Here is an 18,032-nt window from a genome sequence, read left to right as displayed (position 1 = left end):
GACACTTGTAACTCTCCCTTTTCTCTGGACACTTTCTGTCTTTGCACTCCAAAATCCTTCTTCCCTCCCCACCCATGGGAGTCTTCATCAGTTGACCTTCTTGCCCCCAGATCCCTCCTTCCCCTCCCAGGCTTCCTGCAGGACAGGGTCTGGGGTGACGGAGGTTCCCAGACCCAAGCTGTCTACTGCTCAATGGTAACTAAACGACAAGCCCTTGACCTGATCCCTTCCAGCTTCCGTCACCCTCGAGAAGAGTCTAAAGTTTGAACCCTTGACCTCCTTGAAGAACCACCCAGGCAAGCAGCACCCCTACCTCTGGAGGGGTGGAGAAGGCGGGGGACGAGCAGAGCTCAATGCTCCCCGGGGACCTGAGCACCCAACCTTCCCTCACCCCTTCCCGCAGCCTAGAATACCACTACAAGGAACCTGCCAGACACCAGACAGAGACGGAACCACCCCTTTCTGCCCCCACCCTCAGCCTCCTGTCCCCTCAGCCAGCTCTCAAAGGCCACCCTTCGACAGAGTAAGTGACACTAAAAACAGCAATTCTCCCCCCCACTCCACCCCCTCCTGCCAACTGATAATAATGGGCCGAGACACTTTTATTATCATTATTAATTAGCACTTTCAAGCAATGGAATTAAATCAATATGGTGGACTGAAACTAATTTTAACAAGCCATTGAGATCAATCATTGGGACTTTTATCTACATAAATGCCACTAAACTCAGCTCGTTAGTGTAACATTAGCTGGAAAGAAAAAGAAGCGAGACTGGCGGGGTTTTAATTAGGAAGACATAAACCGAGCCACAATTTTTCTTCTTTGATTTGCTTTTAATCTCGTGTGCAAAGCTCTTCTGGTGCTGCCCAGGCTGATTTTCAGTCCCAGGCCACTTGGGCAGGAAGGGGAGGGACAACGACAGAGTAAGGAGAAGCAAAGGGCAAGCGGCAAGGAGCGCTCAAATGGGGGCCCTCCCCCAGACGGCCCGGGTCATCCCCCATCGCCCCTGAATCCAAGATCTCAGACTCCCGCTGTCAGAGCTGACCACTGCTCCCTTTGTGTGCACCATTGCTTAGCGTGCATCCATTTCCGCATTGCGCGAAAATTATTTATGTCCATTGATTCCTTCAGGGAACAACAGATGAGCACTTAGTATGTGCCAGGCACGCTGCTCTCTGCCCTGAGAAGAAAACAATACGAGTCAGATGTGGCACTCCTTCCCTGAGAAGCCCTCATCCGGTCTTCTGGTCCTCCTGGATGGATGGGCCCGGGGGGGCAAGGACTATCACTGCTTTATCTGTGTGTCCCCACCCCATCTAGCCCTGTGCTCTGCCCTGATGGAAGCTCAGTCAATGTTGGGGTGAGTGATTAAGAGCCCCACTTCTCTGCCCACACCTCTCCCCTCTCTCTGCCCAGGCCCTGGAGCCTGCCACGCCACACCTTCCCCGTTCCATGGGCGCGTAGCCCCTTTCTGAATGTCACGCCTCTGCTCTTGCTGTCACTCACTCTAAAACATCTTTCCAGCCTTGCTCCCTGACTGTCTGTGGCTCCTTATTCTTCAAGGCCCGTTTCTCAGGTCTCCATGGGAACGGAACCCCTTATTGGGCTATCTGGACCCCCCAGCTGCCCAGTTCTCACTCTGCGACCCTCCTTGCCCTGCATTCCTGTTCTCTTAGGCTGGGTCCTGCCTGCTGTGCTGCTAAACTGGGAGCCCCTTGTAGGTAGGGCCTGGACCTCAGCAACTTTTAGATCCCCGACACCCCCATGCAATGCTTGGCAGGGAGCTGGTGCTCAGTGCGGAATGTAGGCGAGCACGGAACCATCTATGTTTGCAAAATCAGGATAAAAGCCCACATCAGCATTCAAGGTTCACCTACAGCTTCTCCCCGTGAATACTTTTAGTGTTTCCTCCCTCTGCTCCCCAAGTCCTCCATGCAGATGGGCTTTGCACATCCCCCGTCCACACTCTTGCCCACTCCGCTTGCTCTTTTCTGATGAATCTTGCCGTTCCTGCTCACCCTTGCAGGCCTGTCTCAAGCCCCATCCACCCCATCCCCCTTCCATGCAGCCTTTCCTGATCACAAGAGCCCTGCCTGATCTCTCCCTGTTTGGCCTCCCATATGGGACTTATCACCAGCTCCCTTCCACAACTACATAAACATCGCACCCTGGCTTTCCTTCTGGGCATGGGATAGAACTCTTTCCATGTGGCACCATTTCTAGGAAATGGATCATTCCTCAGTGCAGCGGAGTGCCTGGCTGGGGTCAAATCCCAGCTCTACCATCTACTACATGCATGGGCTCAGGTAAGCTCCTTAATCGTGCTATATCTTACTTTCCTCACCTGTAGAATGGGGACCAAATAGTACAGAACTGAGGTTTTGTATAAAAATTAAATGCAGTGAATTGGACAAAGCACTCAGCATTGTGCCTGGGACATGGTAGGTGATCAATATGTCTGTTATTATTATGGTCATTGCTGTAATTATTACTATTAGCAATTTGTTGTGCTCTGATTTCACCCCTACCCAGCAAACTGTTGATTATATGATTATATTTGTCTTCCCAACAAGAAAAGCCTCACTGATCTGTTGGCTAACATGAGAACCAGTCTGTGTATTAGATATGTTTCTCTTTGCAAATTAATCAGTTGACCTCCTAAATGTTATCTATCAAGCTTTTATGAGTCAGGCTAGGTTAAATAGATCCCTAAGTCCAGTTCACCCCTGAATCTACTAGCAATCAAGTTTCTGAGGCCAAGGTCCTGCATCTCGGCCACCATACCAGGGAACCACCACCTTGGGGCTCTGTCCATGCAGCCAGCTTCACCAGCCAGGTCAGATTTTAGACTTGCGGGTTTCACTTCTTTCCACAAGCTGGTTGAAATCTCTACGCTTCAGTTTTTATCTGTAAAATAGGGAAAATGTAGTAACACCCACATCCCATAGGTGACTGTGAGGACTGGATGGGAGAATGAATGGAAAGACCTAGACAGCAGTCTTGCAGGATAACTGTCACCTCTGAGAGAAGTTAATCATCATTCTACCTTGCCATACTTTCTCATTCTTACAAGAGTCTGAACAATACTTGACATTTACAAAACCCTTTCATTGCGTTATCGTACTTCTCACTGACAACCATCCCCACCTTACAGAGAAGGAAACTGGGAACCAACAAAGTCACTTTCTTAAGGTCACACACTTTGCAAATGACAAAGCTGGGACTTAAACCCAGGTCTTCCTCCAAGCCCTGTCCTTTCCTTATAAAAGATCTGTCCACCTGATAAATATCAGAAAAACAAAACCCTACTGTTTAATTAAACTTTAAAACTAATTTTTGAAGATTTGAAATTGTGGCAGCACGTTGCAGTTCCTTCCGTGTCCTGCCTGCGTGGCCCTCACTAGTCATACTAGTAAGATGCCCAGGTTTTCAATGCCCCAGATCAGAACCCTGACCCGCTTGCTCTGTGCCACTGACAAATACAGGCCGGGAGGCTTTTCTACATGCCTTGGGCTTCTTCACAGGGCACCTGGCCATCGCCACGGCATCTCCTAAAGAACGGGAGGAATCGGCTGCGTTAGGACAGGCCTCAGACACAGCAGAGGCCTGTCTTCATCCCGATGGCTGCTGTGTGTTCTTATGTGGTGTGGCAAGTTCTCAAGTCACAAAAGCTTGGGAAAAAACAAGTTTACTTGAGAGTCACAGATCTGGTTGCTCTCATGCTGTCTAGCTAAAACTAGACTGTTTCCTCTCGGGAGAGTCCCCACATCTGGATCCCCAAAACACAGATGGTAGATGGCTATAGACCTTGAGGGTGGAATCCCTGAAACAGGTTGGACTGGGTTGCCTCCCAGTGCTTCAGTGAGCTGTCCCTATGCTTAGGCCCATGGGTGGCCCAGTCCATGTCCAACTTCCAACTAGTGCTGTATTTTGACTTAGAAACTGGACATTTCAATTGCCCGTATGACTTCTTCTTGAACCCAACTCCACACCATCCTCTCCTCACCATCTCTCTGCCCCTACCAAAAATGTCTTAACTTCCTCATGTCTAACACTGACCCCACCGTTCTCAGAGTCTCCCAGACTCAAGACCCTGCAGCTGTTCTTAAAATTCTTTCACTCTAATTCTCCACATTCAAAGAGTGCTAAGTATAGGTGTAGACCGGGCACTAGGTGTAGACTTTGGCCATGGCCCTTCTCATTTCAGGTTTAGAATCTACAGGAGTTTCCAAATTTGTCTCCCTACCAATGTAGTTCTTCCTAGTCAATCCTTCTAAATCAGAGACAGCAAACCTCTTCCATGAAGGGCAAAATAATAAATATTTTAGGCTTCATGGACCATACAATCTCTATTACAACTACTCAACTCTGCTGTCGTACTGTAAGAGCAGCCATAGACAAATACGAATGAATGGGAGTGGCTGTATTCTAATAAAACTTTATTTACAAAACAGTGTCAGGCTGGATTTGGCCTATGGGCTGCGGTTTGCCAACCCCCCTGTTTTGTACTGTTGCTGTATTAACCTTCCTTAAACACTGTAGTTCTCGGTATTTTGCAAAATTATAGTTAGGTCCAGAAAAAAAGACTGCAGTTCTAGTCTTCTGTAGCAGACATGGTTGATGGCCTTCCTCCTATTTCCTTAGCCCACCTCTGAGTACCTGCAGCCTCAGACGACAGCTCCCGGGAACACTTATAGCTTCCCCCCGAGTCCACCTCTCTCTGCTTCACCGCCCAAGGGTGTTCTATAGTGCTCCAGGAGCTTGCTTAGCCTGTGTGCAAAGAAGGAGAGATGCTGGGGCTTTAACACCCCAAAGAGCAACCTCACCAATAGGATGTGAATTGGTATGTAAATATAAGGCTTGCCCATCCCTTAGGAACACAGTCCCGAGGTGCATTCTGTGCGGCCCCACAGAGGATCCTATTGAGAGCCAATCGCCCACAGCAGTAACCCATCAATCAACTTACCTTCATCGGCTTTTCTCCCACTGCTGTCACATTTTCTCCACCCCCTCGGTTGCTTCCTAGGATCTTTGTCTCTGCGACTAAACTGAGATGTCTTCTGACTCCTAATCCAGGACATTTTCTTCTCATTTCATTTCCCTTCGTAAGAGCCTACGATGGCACTTCTGCTTCTGACACCATGACAGACCAAGCCCTCTAAAAATACCTTCTGTATTACTCAGCCATAAAAAAGGATAAGATCTTGCCATTTGTGACAACATGGGTGTGTTATGCTAAGTGCAATAAGTCAGACAGAGAAATATAAAAACCATATGATTTCACTTATATATGGAATCTAAAAGACAAAATAAATGAATAAATCAACTGACAAAAAACAGAATTGGACCTATAAATACAGAGAACAAACTGATGGTTGCCAGAGCGGGGGGATGTGGGGGAAATGGGCAGAATGGGTGAAAGAGAGCGGGCGGTATAGGCTTCCAGTTACAGAATGAGTAAGTCACAGGAATATAGTCAGTGGTATCATAATAGCATTGTATGGTGACAGAGGGTAGGTACACGTGTGGTGAGCGTAGCATAGCATATAGAGTTGTCGAATCACTATGTTGTACACCTGACACTAATATAACATTGTGTGTCAACTACACTTAAATAAAAAATTAAATTAAAATTAAAATATCTTCTGCTCATTAATTAACTAACTCATTAATTAATTCATTTATGTGGCTTGATTGTGAAAAGGAAATGGGAGGCTAGGCCTTGACTTTATCAAGGTTGAGGAGCTAAACCCAAGACCTCCATGTAAAGCTATATCCTCAATGAAAGGGCAAACTGAAGAAAAAAAATACAGCCTTCTAACCAAAGAAAGACGTCTCTGTGGTGATTTTATGTATTATATATATATATATATAAAATAATATTCCTTTAGAATTCATAACCTAGATCTGTTTTTACTGAGGTCAGGAGTTTGAATTCATACTACCCACATGTAAAAGAAACCTCAAGCTGATAAATTAAAGTTGTCCAAGTTTGGTAGTGACCCAGTTCCAAAGAGACACAAATATAAACCCTTCTGGGAAAAAAGTCCTCAACATAGACCCCATAGATTATGTTCAAGCAAATAAGAGCTCAAGCAAAAAATTATCAAACAAAAGGAGAAACAAGCTACCTTAAGCCTGCATCAGCACATGAACAATGACCCCCTCAAAATTTGAATATTGGGTTATCAGAGAATGACTATTATATAACTAATTACATAGTGTCTAAAGAAAATAGATAAAGTTGGGAAAATGAACAAAGTGCAAGAAAGGTGAAAAAATGACAAGGAAAAAATTTTAATTGACATTCAAAATACAATCATTGAAATTAAAAACTCAAAGCAAAGGTTTAACATCAGACTAGACACCTCTGAAGAATAAATGAGTGGAATGGAAGAGAGCTGATGATTTATGCAGAACCTAGCATGCAGTTAGATGGAAAATACAAATGAAAAAGAGGTCAAGAAACATAAAGGATGGATTAGAAGGCATAGCACATGTTCAATTAAAGTTATAGAAACAGAAATTGAAAGAGAGAAAATATTCAAGCGATAATGACTAAGAATTTTCCAGAATATGTGAGACATAAATCTATACATAAAGGAAACACAACAATACACAGTATAAACGCAATGAAATGCACACCTATGCACCTTGTAGTGAAACTACAGAACAGCAAAGCCAATTAAAACATCTTTTTAAACATCTAAAAGACTGATTACCCAAAATAAAAATACAAAAGAAGAAATCAATAATTAGACTAGCAACAGACTCCTCACTTGTGACAATGGAAGTCAAAGTATATGGAATAATATCTTCAATGTGTTTGGGGGGAAAAAAACTGTCACCCTTGAACAGTGTATCCATAAGATTTATATTTCAAGTTCCTTTCAGATTAAAAAAAAATAGTTTTCTTCCAAGATATCCTCACTGAAGGACTTAATTTAAGAAGTAAAATAATCCCAGAAAACAATGCAATGCAAGAAGGAACTCTGGGTCATGCAAATGGTAATATGTATATAAATTAAATATAAATATAGTTAAAATATAATATAAACATATTGTGTATGGTATTATATAATATACAAATTTAAAGTGTAATATGTATGTAATAAAATTAACCCCAAAAGCAAGGGAATAATGAATATAAAATTCAGAATAATGGTCACTCTTGGGGAACAAGGAAGGTAACTATAGGAAAGGAGAACACAGAAGGGCTTCAGGAATATTGATTTTGTTCTAATTTTTAAGGGGAATAGAGAGTACACAGATTTTTTTAATAATAATTTTTTATTAAATTATGTTAGTCACCATACAGTACATCCCTAGTTTTTGATGTAAAGTTCCATGATTCATTACTTGCGTATAACACCCAGTGCACCATGCAACACGTGCCCTCCTTAAAACCGATCACCAGTCTATCCCATTCCCCCACCCCCCTCCCCTCTGAAGCCCGCAGTTTCTCAGAGTCCATAGTCTCTCATGGTTCATTCCCCTTTCTGTTTACCCCCCCTTTCTTCTTTCCTTTCTTCTCCTACTGATCTTCCTACTTCTTATGTTCCATAGATGAGAGAAACCATATGATAATTGTCTTTCTCTGCTTGACTTATTTCACTTAGCATTATCTCCTCCAGTCCCGTCCATGTTGCTGCAAATGTGAACTCGTTCTTTTTGATCTGAGTGATATTCCATTGTATATATGGACCACATCTTCTTAATCCAGTCATCTGTTGAAGGGCATCTCGGGTCCTTCCACGATTTAGCTATTGTGAACAATGCCTCTATGAACATTAGGGTGCAGATTTTATTTTGCTCTTTATACCTTTATACCTTATATTTACACACGTGTGTGTATGTATTTGTATAAATGAAATATTTCATTAAAAGTTTTAAAATTTTAAAAAGGATCTCCAGTGGCTCCATACTGCTCCATTAAGTTTAAACTCGTTAGCCTGGCATTTTAAAGCTTTCCCCAGCTGGGTACAACTTCTTTCTCACTCCTGCCTGATACAGGTTCCTTCCTCTAGAGGGAATTCCCTATTGCCATCCTTCTGTTCCTCATCAACACTACCAGATTAATTCACGTCTCCAAGACTTTGCTCATTTTGTCCATCTTTTCTTCTACCTACAAGGCAAACTCTGTAGATCCTGGAGAGGAAAAAAATAAAACATCTCCCCTACATGAAGCCTTCCTGAATTGACCCCAGGACACAGGGCTCTCTCAAAAATGTGAAATACTTCTGGGACACCTGGGTGGCTCAGTCTGTTAAACATCTGCTTTCGGCTCAGGTCATGATCCCAGGGTCCTGGGATTGAGCCCCGCATCCAGCTCCCTGCTCAACGGGGAGCCTGCTTCTCCCTCTGTCTCTCTCTCTCTCTCATGAATAAATAAATAAAATCTTAAATAAAAAACATGAAGTGCTTCTGGGACTAGTAGACTCTGTCTGCCACACACTCTTGGTGTTCAATATGGGTAGACGTCTTATCTTAACTAACTAGTGAACTCCTTGAGGGCAAACAGTCCACATTAAGAAATGTCTGCCCAAGACTCAGGCCAACTCAAGTTCATGCCTTAACAAAAATTACACATTGTCACAACCATTGAGCTTCAAGATTGTTCACAAACAACGTATCTATGAATGACAAGGGTGTGCTGAGTTGAATTAGGTCTTCAACGTCCACAGATAGTTCTTTACATGATCAGGACGCAAACCTATGTCTCTTGACACTCATCCAGTGCTCTTCTCATTTCCCAATGTCCTCATTTATGTGATTTTAGAAGTTATAAGGTTCTTTTCTCTCCTGAAACCTCATAAAGAGGTTCATGATAAAATAGCAATTAACTAATACCTTTGCCAATAGATACTTGAGACCTATGGGATGTTCGTTCATTATCCACTTATTCACTCAGCAAATATTTATTGAGTGCTTATGTGGCAGGCATTGTCCTAGGTGCTAGGGATGTTCTAGCTAAGGGAGTCTTGACAATAAAGTAAATAGGTCAAATATATGTCAAATGTTGATGTATGCTATGGGGAAGACTATAGAGGGAAGGGCATTCAGAGTGTCAGAAGGTCAAGATGGACATCTCAGGTTGGGCAGAGAAAATTTCCCTGAGAAGACAACATTTGAACACAAACACCCAAAGAATGGAAGCAGGAATAAGGGAAGAATGAAAGAAAGTAGGAAGAAAGAATGAATGCAAAGTGAGTTGCCAGGAGCTCTTGGATAGACTTCCAGGGCTGATTCCTTGGTCTTTTCCTGGACCCAAGAAGATAACAAGGACAGAGAGCCAGCAAGTCTCTTCTGCAAGGCAAAGAAGTCACAGGTCTGGCAGAACTGATTAACAAGCTGAGGCGGAAGATAGCAAATCCTGCCTCCCAGGAAGTAAACAGAAATAGAGGCTTTAAGGACCAGGGCTTCCTACTTTCATAGCAGACCTTTAAATTCCTTGAATTCTTTCTCTCTCATATAGACCTCACACACACACTATACACACACACACACACACACACACACACACACACACATACACAGAGCCATGCACATACACGTCAGTTCCTAACAGAATATCTGACAAGACGCTCCCTCACTGCTTGTGGAAGCTTTGAGGCAAACTCTCAGGACTTCTGTGATTTCACCAGGTTACTTATGGAGGGAGTCTAGCAAGGCCAAGAAACATGGTTGGGAGGCTGGGGGAAGGGCTGTTTGAATATACACAGTATGAAATCTTACCACTAAAACAAACAATCAAAAAGCTATGGAAAATAATTCTATCAAGTTAGCTAGCAATTCCCAGAGATTAATCTGTTTCTGGAAATCAGCTGGGTCCCCCTGATATCATCTAGGAAGGTTCAAGGCATTTATATAACCTTGATATCCCACCTTTCATCCATCCTCTGAATCAACATGGGCCTCCTTCTGTATTTTCTATGGAAAACATAGGTTTTGGAGTATGACAGATGTGGGTTTAAATCATAGCTCTGTGTGTTACAGAAACTTGTTTTTAGGCTTAATTGTCTTAACCATTTGTTATTTTTTTTTATCACTGCACTATCTCTCCCACCTACTGTATATTCCCAGAGACAGAGCTTGTTTTCCTGAGTATATTTCTCAATAAGCCACTTCATGAGTCTTCCTGATAGCATTGTGGAGTAACAATGGATGGTGCCAAGCTGTTTCCTAGGGGCTTTCTGTTCCTCTGTCTCATACAGCCTTTTAAAACCCTGTCATCCCGAGAAATTCAGCTCTGGCTCAGCTTGCATACCATGTTCAGCAAAACAAAAGTTTCCATCTCTCTGCTTCACTGTCCCAGCTAATGACTTCCATCCTCAAGGCCACCTCAGGGATTGAGATGACTGTGGAGTTATAGCCTCACATCCATGTTACAGGTCAGAAGGAGGAAAAGCAGAAGGACCACAACGGGCTCCTCCAAACTGAATCACTCCCTTCAAGACCCCCTTCCATAAATGCCACCTACATCTACTGGCTAGCACTCCGTTACACAGCCACACATCACTGCAAGAGGGATAGCAACACATCCCATTAAAAGTGAGGACTTGTTGGTGTTCCAAGATGGCGGAGGAGTAGGAGACCTAAAGTTCATCTGGTCCCAGGAATTCAGCAAGAAAACTACCAAACCATTCCGAATACCTATGAATGCAACTGGAGAATGAAGAAAAGAGTAGCAGAAACTCTATGAACAGAAAGGCAACCACTTTCTCCAAGGAGGAGAAAAGATGGAGGAAGAGTAGGCGACCCTTTCTTAGCTGGTCCGAGTCGAGCTGGATATCTACCAGACCATTCTGAACACCCACAGAATCAGCCTGAGACGCAGGAAGATACATCTGGGTCTCTACAAATGAACATCTCCAGTGCTGAGTATTGAGGTACGAAGCGGGGAGCTGTGGATCTGAGCACAGATATAGGAAGATAAAGGGAAGGGGGAGGGAGCCTCTGCGCTCAGGCGCCGGGAAGCAATAGCCCCTATGCTGGGAAGCGGGCTGGACTCTCAGACCAGCACCCGCAAGAGAGCGGACTGAGACAGTGACCGTGGGAACGCCCGTGTCCAAACTGAAAACAGGAGCTCCCAACCGCACACTCGAACTGGAGTGAAACCGAGAGCTCAGGAGTGCAAGCGCGACCAGACTGAAAACTGTCGCTCCAGAGCAGAGGTGAACCATAGTGAAACAGGGAGCTCGGGAGCTCGGGAGCACGCGCGGGGCGGCTGGCAGCTGGCGGGGTTGGAAACACAAAGGACAGAGACGCACCGGCCCTGGAAGTGAGGGCTGGGACGCCGGGTGTGGGGGCTCACAGCCTGGGATGCTGCAGGTTTGAGCAGCACCAACAGAAACAGAGTTAAAGTGGCCAGAACATCAGTGGAGAACGATCCGCGATCCCTCTGTTCTGAGACAGAGGCTGAATTTCAGCCGCTGCTGCTCTGACTCTCAGAAGAGGCATAGCAAACCGCCAGGGAAAGCCGCCAGAGAACAAAAGCCTGGAAATACCGGCTCACAGGGTGCCCATCTCCATCCCCCCTCACAGGGGACACGGAGACTCTACCCAAACAGGGTTTTCTGAGTACCGGCAGGCAGGCCCCTCCCCCAGAAGGCAGGCTGAAAAATCAAGGAGCCCACAACCCAGGGCGCCTGAGTGGTGCAGTCATTAAGCCCCTGTCTTTGGATTAGGGCGTGATCACAACGTTCTGGAAAGGAGTCCCTCATCGGGCTTCTCCACCGGGAGCCTGCTTCTTCCTCTCCCACTCCTCTTTGGGTTCCCTTTCTTGCTGACTGTCTGTCTCTCTCTCTCAAATAAATAAATAAAATCTTTAAAGAAGAAGGCCACATCCCTAAGATCTCTATAAAACAAGGGCGCATGGCCTGGGTCCCAGTCAACACTTGGGCTCTGGACAACCCTGCAATCTCTCTTCATCAGAATGACGAGAAGGAGAAGTCCCCCCCAGCAAAGAAAAGATAATGAGTCTGTGGCCTCTGCCACAGAATTGGCCTCGGCCACAGAATTAATACATATGGATGTATCCCAATTATCAGAAATGGAATTCAGAGCAACAATGGTCAAGATGATGAGTAAACTTGAAAAAAGCATCAGAGAAAGCGTTGCTGAGAATATAGAATCCCTAAGGGCAGAAATGAGAGCGAATCTGACAGAAATTAAAANGCCAAATACAGTCAAAACTAGAGGCTCTGACGGCCAGGGTCACCGAGGCAGAGGAACGCGTTAGCGAATTGGAGGATGGGTTAGTAGAAGAAAAAACGAAAATAGAAGCTGGTCTTAAAAAAATCCACGCCCACGAATGTAGATTACGGGAGATTACTGACTCTATGAAACGATCCAATGTCAGAATCATCGGCATCCCTGAGGGGGTGGAGAAAAACAGAGGTCTAAAAGAGATATTTGAACAAATTGTAGCTGAAAACTTGCCTTATCTAGCAAGGGAAACAAACATTCATGTCCAAGAGGCAGAGAGGACCCCACCTNATAGAACACTACACCCCAGAACCAAAGAATACTCATTCTATTCAAATGCCCATGGAACATTCTCAAGAATAGATCATGCTCTGGGACACAAAACAGGTCTCAGCCAATACCAAAAGATTGAAATTATCCCCTGCATATTCTCAGACCACAACGCTCTGAAATTGGAACTCAACCACAAGGAAAAACCTGGAAGAAACTCAAACACTTGGAGGCTAAGAACCATCCTGCTCAAGAATGACTCGATAAACCAGGAAATCAAAAAACAAATTAAACAATTTATGGAGACCAACGAGAATGAATACACAACGGTCCAAAACCTATGGGATACTGCAAAGGCAGTCCTAAGGGGGAAATACATAGCCATCCAAGCCTCACTCAAAAGAATAGAAAAATCTAAAATGCAGTTTCTATATTCTCACCTCAAGAAACTGGAACAGCAACAGAGGGACAGGCCTAACCCACTGACAAGGAAGGAGTTGACCAAGATTAGAGCAGAAATCAATGAATTAGAGACCAGAACCACAGTAGAGCAGATCAACAGGACTAGAAGCTGGTTCTTTGAGAGAATCCATAAAATTGATAGACCACTGGCAAAACTTGTCCAAAAACAAAGAGAAAGGACTGAGATTATTAAAATTATGACTGAAAAGGGAGAGGTCACGACCAGCACCATTGAAATTGCAAGGATTATTAGAAACTTTTATCAACAGCTATATGCCAAAAAACTAAACAATCTGGAAGAGATGGAGGCCTTCCTGGAAACCTATAAACTACCAAGACTGAAACAGGAAGAAATAGATTTCTTAAATAGGCCAATTAACTATGAAGAAATTGAGTCAGTGATAAACAACCTTCCAAATAATAAAACTCCAGGCCCAGACGGTTTTCCTGGGGAATTCTACCAAACATTCAAAGAAGAAATAATACCTATTCTCCTAAAGCTATTTCAAAAAATAGAAACAGAAGGAAAGCTACCAAACTCATTCTATGAGGCTAATATTACCTTGATCCCCAAACCAGGCAAAGACCCCCTCAAAAAGGAGAATTACAGACCGATTTCTCTAATGAATATGGATGCCAAAATCCTCAACAAGATCCTTGCTAATAGAATCCAACAGTACATTAAAAGGATTATCCATCATGACCAAGTGGGATTCATACCTGGGATGCAAGCATGGTTCAACACTCGCAAATCAATCAATGTGATACATCATATCAACAAGAAAAGACTCAAGAACCATATGATCCTCTCAATTGATGCAGAAAAAGCATTTGACAAAATACAGCATCCTTTCCTGATTAAAACCCTTCAGAGTGTAGGAATAGAGGGTACATTTCTCAATCTCATAAAAGCCATCTATGAAAAGCCTACTGCAAGCATTATTCTCAATGGGGAAAAGCTGGAAGCCTTTCCCTTAAGATCAGGAACACGACAAGGATGCCCACTCTCGCCACTATTATTCAACATAGTACTAGAAGTCCTTGCAACAGCAATCAGAAGACAAAAAGGGATCAAAGGTATCCAAATCGGCAAAGAAGAAGTCAAACTGTCTCTCTTTGCAGATGACATGATACTCTATATGGAAAACCCAAAGGAATCCACTCCCAAACTATTAGAAGTTATAGAACAATTCAGTAAGGTGGCAGGATACAAAATCAATGCCCAGAAATCAGTTGCATTTCTATACACGAATAACGAGACTGAAGAAAGAGAAATTAGGGAATCCATCCCATTTACAATAACACCAAAAACCATGCGTTACCTTGGAATTAACTTAACCAGAGACGTAAAGGACCTATATCCTAGAAACTATAGATCACTTTTGAAAGATATTGAGGAAGACATAAAAAGATGGAAAAATATTCCATGCTCATGGATTGGAAGAATTAACATAGTTAAAATGTCCATACTACCCAGAGCAATCTACACTTTCAATGCTATCCCGATCAAAATACCGAGGACATTTTTCAAAGAACTGGAACAAATAGTCCTTAAATTTGTATGGAACCAGAAAAGGCCCCGAATCTCCAAGGAACTGTTGAAAAGGAAAAACAAAGCTGGGGGCATCACAATGCCGGATTTCGAGCTGTACTACAAAGCTGTGATCACAAAGACAGCATGGTACTGGCACAAAAACAGACACATCGACCAATGGAACAGAATAGAGAACCCAGAAATGGACCCTCGGCTCTTTGGGCAACTAATCTTTGATAAAGCAGGAAAAAACATCCGGTGGAAAAAAGACAGTCTCTTCAATAAATGGTGCTGGGAAAATTGGACAGCTACATGCAAAAGAATGAAACTTGACCACTCTCTCACACCATACACAAAAATAAACTCCAAATGGATGAAAGACCTCAATGTGAGACAGGAATCCATCAAAATTCTAGAGGAGAACATAGGCAACAACTTCTATGACATCGGCCAGAGCAACCTTTTTCACGACACATCTCCAAAGGCAAGAGAAATAAAAGATAAAATGAACTTATGGGACTTTATCAGGATAAAGAGCTTCTGCACAGCCAAGGAAACAGTCAAAAAAACTAAGAGACAGCCCACGGAATGGGAGAATATATTTGCAAAGGACACCACAGATAAAGGACTGGTATCCAAGATCTACAAAGAACTTCTCAAACTCAATACACGAGAAACAAATAAACAAATCATAAAATGGGCAGAAGATATGAACAGACACTTTTCCAATGAAGACATACAAATGGCTAACAGACACATGAAAAAATGTTCAAAATCATTAGCCATCAGGGAAATTCAAATCAAAACCACACTGAGATACCACCTTACGCCAGTTAGAATGGCAAAGATAGACAAGGCAAGAAACAACAATTGTTGGAGAGGATGTGGAGAAAGGGGATCCCTCCTACATTGTTGGTGGGAATGCAAGTTGGTACAGCCACTCTGGAAAACAGTGTGGAGGTCCCTTAAAAAGAAAAATTGAGCTACCCTATGACCCAGCCATTGCACTACTGGGGGTTTACCCCAAAGATACAGACGTAGTGAAGAGAAGGGCCGTATGCACCCCAATGTTCATAGCAACATTGTCCACAATAGCTAAATCGTGGAAGGAGCCGAGATGCCCCTCAACAGATGACTGGATTAAGAAGCTGTGGTCCATATATACAATGGAATATTACTCAGCTATAAGAAAGAACGAATTCTCAACATTTGCTGCAACATGGATGGCACTGGAGCAGATAATGCTAAGTGAAATAAGTCAAGCAGAGAAAGACAATTATCATATGGTTTCTCTCATCTATGGAACATAGAACTAGGAAGATTGGTAGGGGAAGAAAGGGATAAAGAAAGGGGGGTAATCAGAAGGGGGAATGAAACATGAGAGACTATGGACTATGAGAAACAAACTGAGGACTTCAGAGGGGAGGGGGGTGGGGGAATGGGATAGACTGGTGATGGGTGGTAAGGAGGGCACGTATTGCATGGTACACTGGGTGTTATACGCAACTAATGGAGCATCGAACTTTACATCAGAATCTGGGGATGTACTGTATGGTGACTAACATAATATAATAAAAAATCATTTAAAAAAAATTATAAAATAAAAAAAATAAAATGTCAAAAAAAAAAGTGAGGACTTGTTATAAGGGAGGAAACGGAGAATAGATCTTTGAGTGTACCACCAGTAGTCTCTGCTAAAAGTGCAGGAAGCCACCATTCAGGCACCTGGAGATGGAGGCCCCCCACACATGGATCCCACATTAACTGAGAATCTCATACTATCATGCCTTTGCACCTTTGCCCAAGCTCATCACCAGCCTGGAGGCCTTCCCGCCCCTTTTAGCTAATTCTAGTCTTTCTTTGAAGCACCACTGCTATGGTACCTCCAGAAAATTTTCCTTATCCACCGCCCGGGTCCCCAACCCTTACTCTCTGTTTTTGCTTATTGCAATACTTTTCACATTCCTTGTAATTCTGTCTTTACTGTGCTTACCAGAGAAAGAACCAGAATAAGAATACATCCCTGTGCTATACTAAGTGCCAGTCAATTTATGCATTCCTATTATTTCTCTCCTTTCCCCTGCCCTTTCTCTTCCTTGCTGCCCATTTTTCTTTCCATATTTTTCTTTCCGTCATTCTCTTGCCTGTTCCTTGGGCCTGCCAGGGGCATCGAAGGTAGGTCACCATGGAGTTCCACTGATGGTCTCTAAGGTCAAAGAGTATCCTAATCCTAAATCCATTATATCAAAGCTTCCGAGCCAAAAATGGGTGACTAATGGTCCTAAAAAGTCAGTATAGCTCCCAATCTGTTTTAACTTACTCTTAGGGAAAAATTTATGCTCCAGGAGAATCTGGTCCAAGCTATGCCATTTCAATGTCCTTGACCTTGAGAAATGATAATTTCCCTTATAGGATATCATGACAAAGAATGTGGCAAGGTACCAAAAAAATGCTGCATCCTTTGCAGAGTGCGTGTGGATTTTATATGAGTTATGGGCATTCTTGTGTCACCCTGAGTAGCTTCTCCCAACTGGGCCTTAAAGGCCACACCTCCATGGTTGAGACAGATCACCAAGGAACTGGGAAAACTTCAGTTGGGAAAACCAACTGGGACACAGACCTTCCTTCCCTAAGCCCTTCTGGACCGGAAGGTCCGTGCTTGTCCCTCGGTGTCACATCTTAGAGGTGGCCTATAGCAGGGGTGGGGGCAGGAGTGATAGAGGTGGTGATGAGGGCTTGCTGCAAATATCCTGTGAAGAAAGGCCCAAAAGCATGAAGGAGAAAGTCTCTGATAGCACAGCCTGAAGTAATGAAGGGCAAACCAGATTTCAGATTTATCAATTTATCAGATTTCATGTCAATTTCTGGGTTTATCTCCCTTTCATTTATTATACTCAATCGTTTTGTAGAGTCATGTTTAAATGTTCCTTACTTATCTTTGTGGGCTTTACAGTATAAAGAGAGAGGTGTCGGGTCAATCCATGACCCAGGGGTGAAAGTAGAAATGATTTCTTCTTCCTCCTTCCCATCCCCCCTGGTCAAGGAAGTAGCTGAAATTATCATTGCTGGGGAGACAAGAAGTATTTACTCTTCCTAAGAAAGGTGATAATCTCTAGCATAAGAGAAATAAGACAAAATTTCCTGCTAAAGAACTATCTAGGGTACAGTGGGAAACATCTACTATTTTGATCAAAAAATCTGGGTTTGGACCTTTGTCCAGCCACTTACTCAGAACCAGCTACTTAACCTTCCTGAGAACCGGTTTCTTCCATCATGAAGGAGGGATTATAAAATCTACTTCAGAGTGATGTCATGAAGATTGAATGAGATTTCAAACTGTAAATATAAATAACATGTCTCATATTAAAGTAGGTGTCTATAAATGCACTTTTGAGCCTGACTCAGACCCTGGAAGAGCAAATACCAGAGCAAGGACTCATACTCCTTTCCTGAAACTAGTTAGTTTGCCTTCTATCTGGAACATCTGTCTCTCTTCCACCCACCCCACAAGGTAGTTTACTCCTCTTAAATACTTAAAGATGCTGATATGATTTCACA

This window comes from Ailuropoda melanoleuca, chromosome 18 (genome assembly GCF_002007445.2).
Source record: "Ailuropoda melanoleuca isolate Jingjing chromosome 18, ASM200744v2, whole genome shotgun sequence".
In the NCBI taxonomy this organism is placed as follows: domain Eukaryota; kingdom Metazoa; phylum Chordata; class Mammalia; order Carnivora; family Ursidae; genus Ailuropoda; species Ailuropoda melanoleuca.
Note: the sequence above shows the minus strand (reverse complement) of the source record.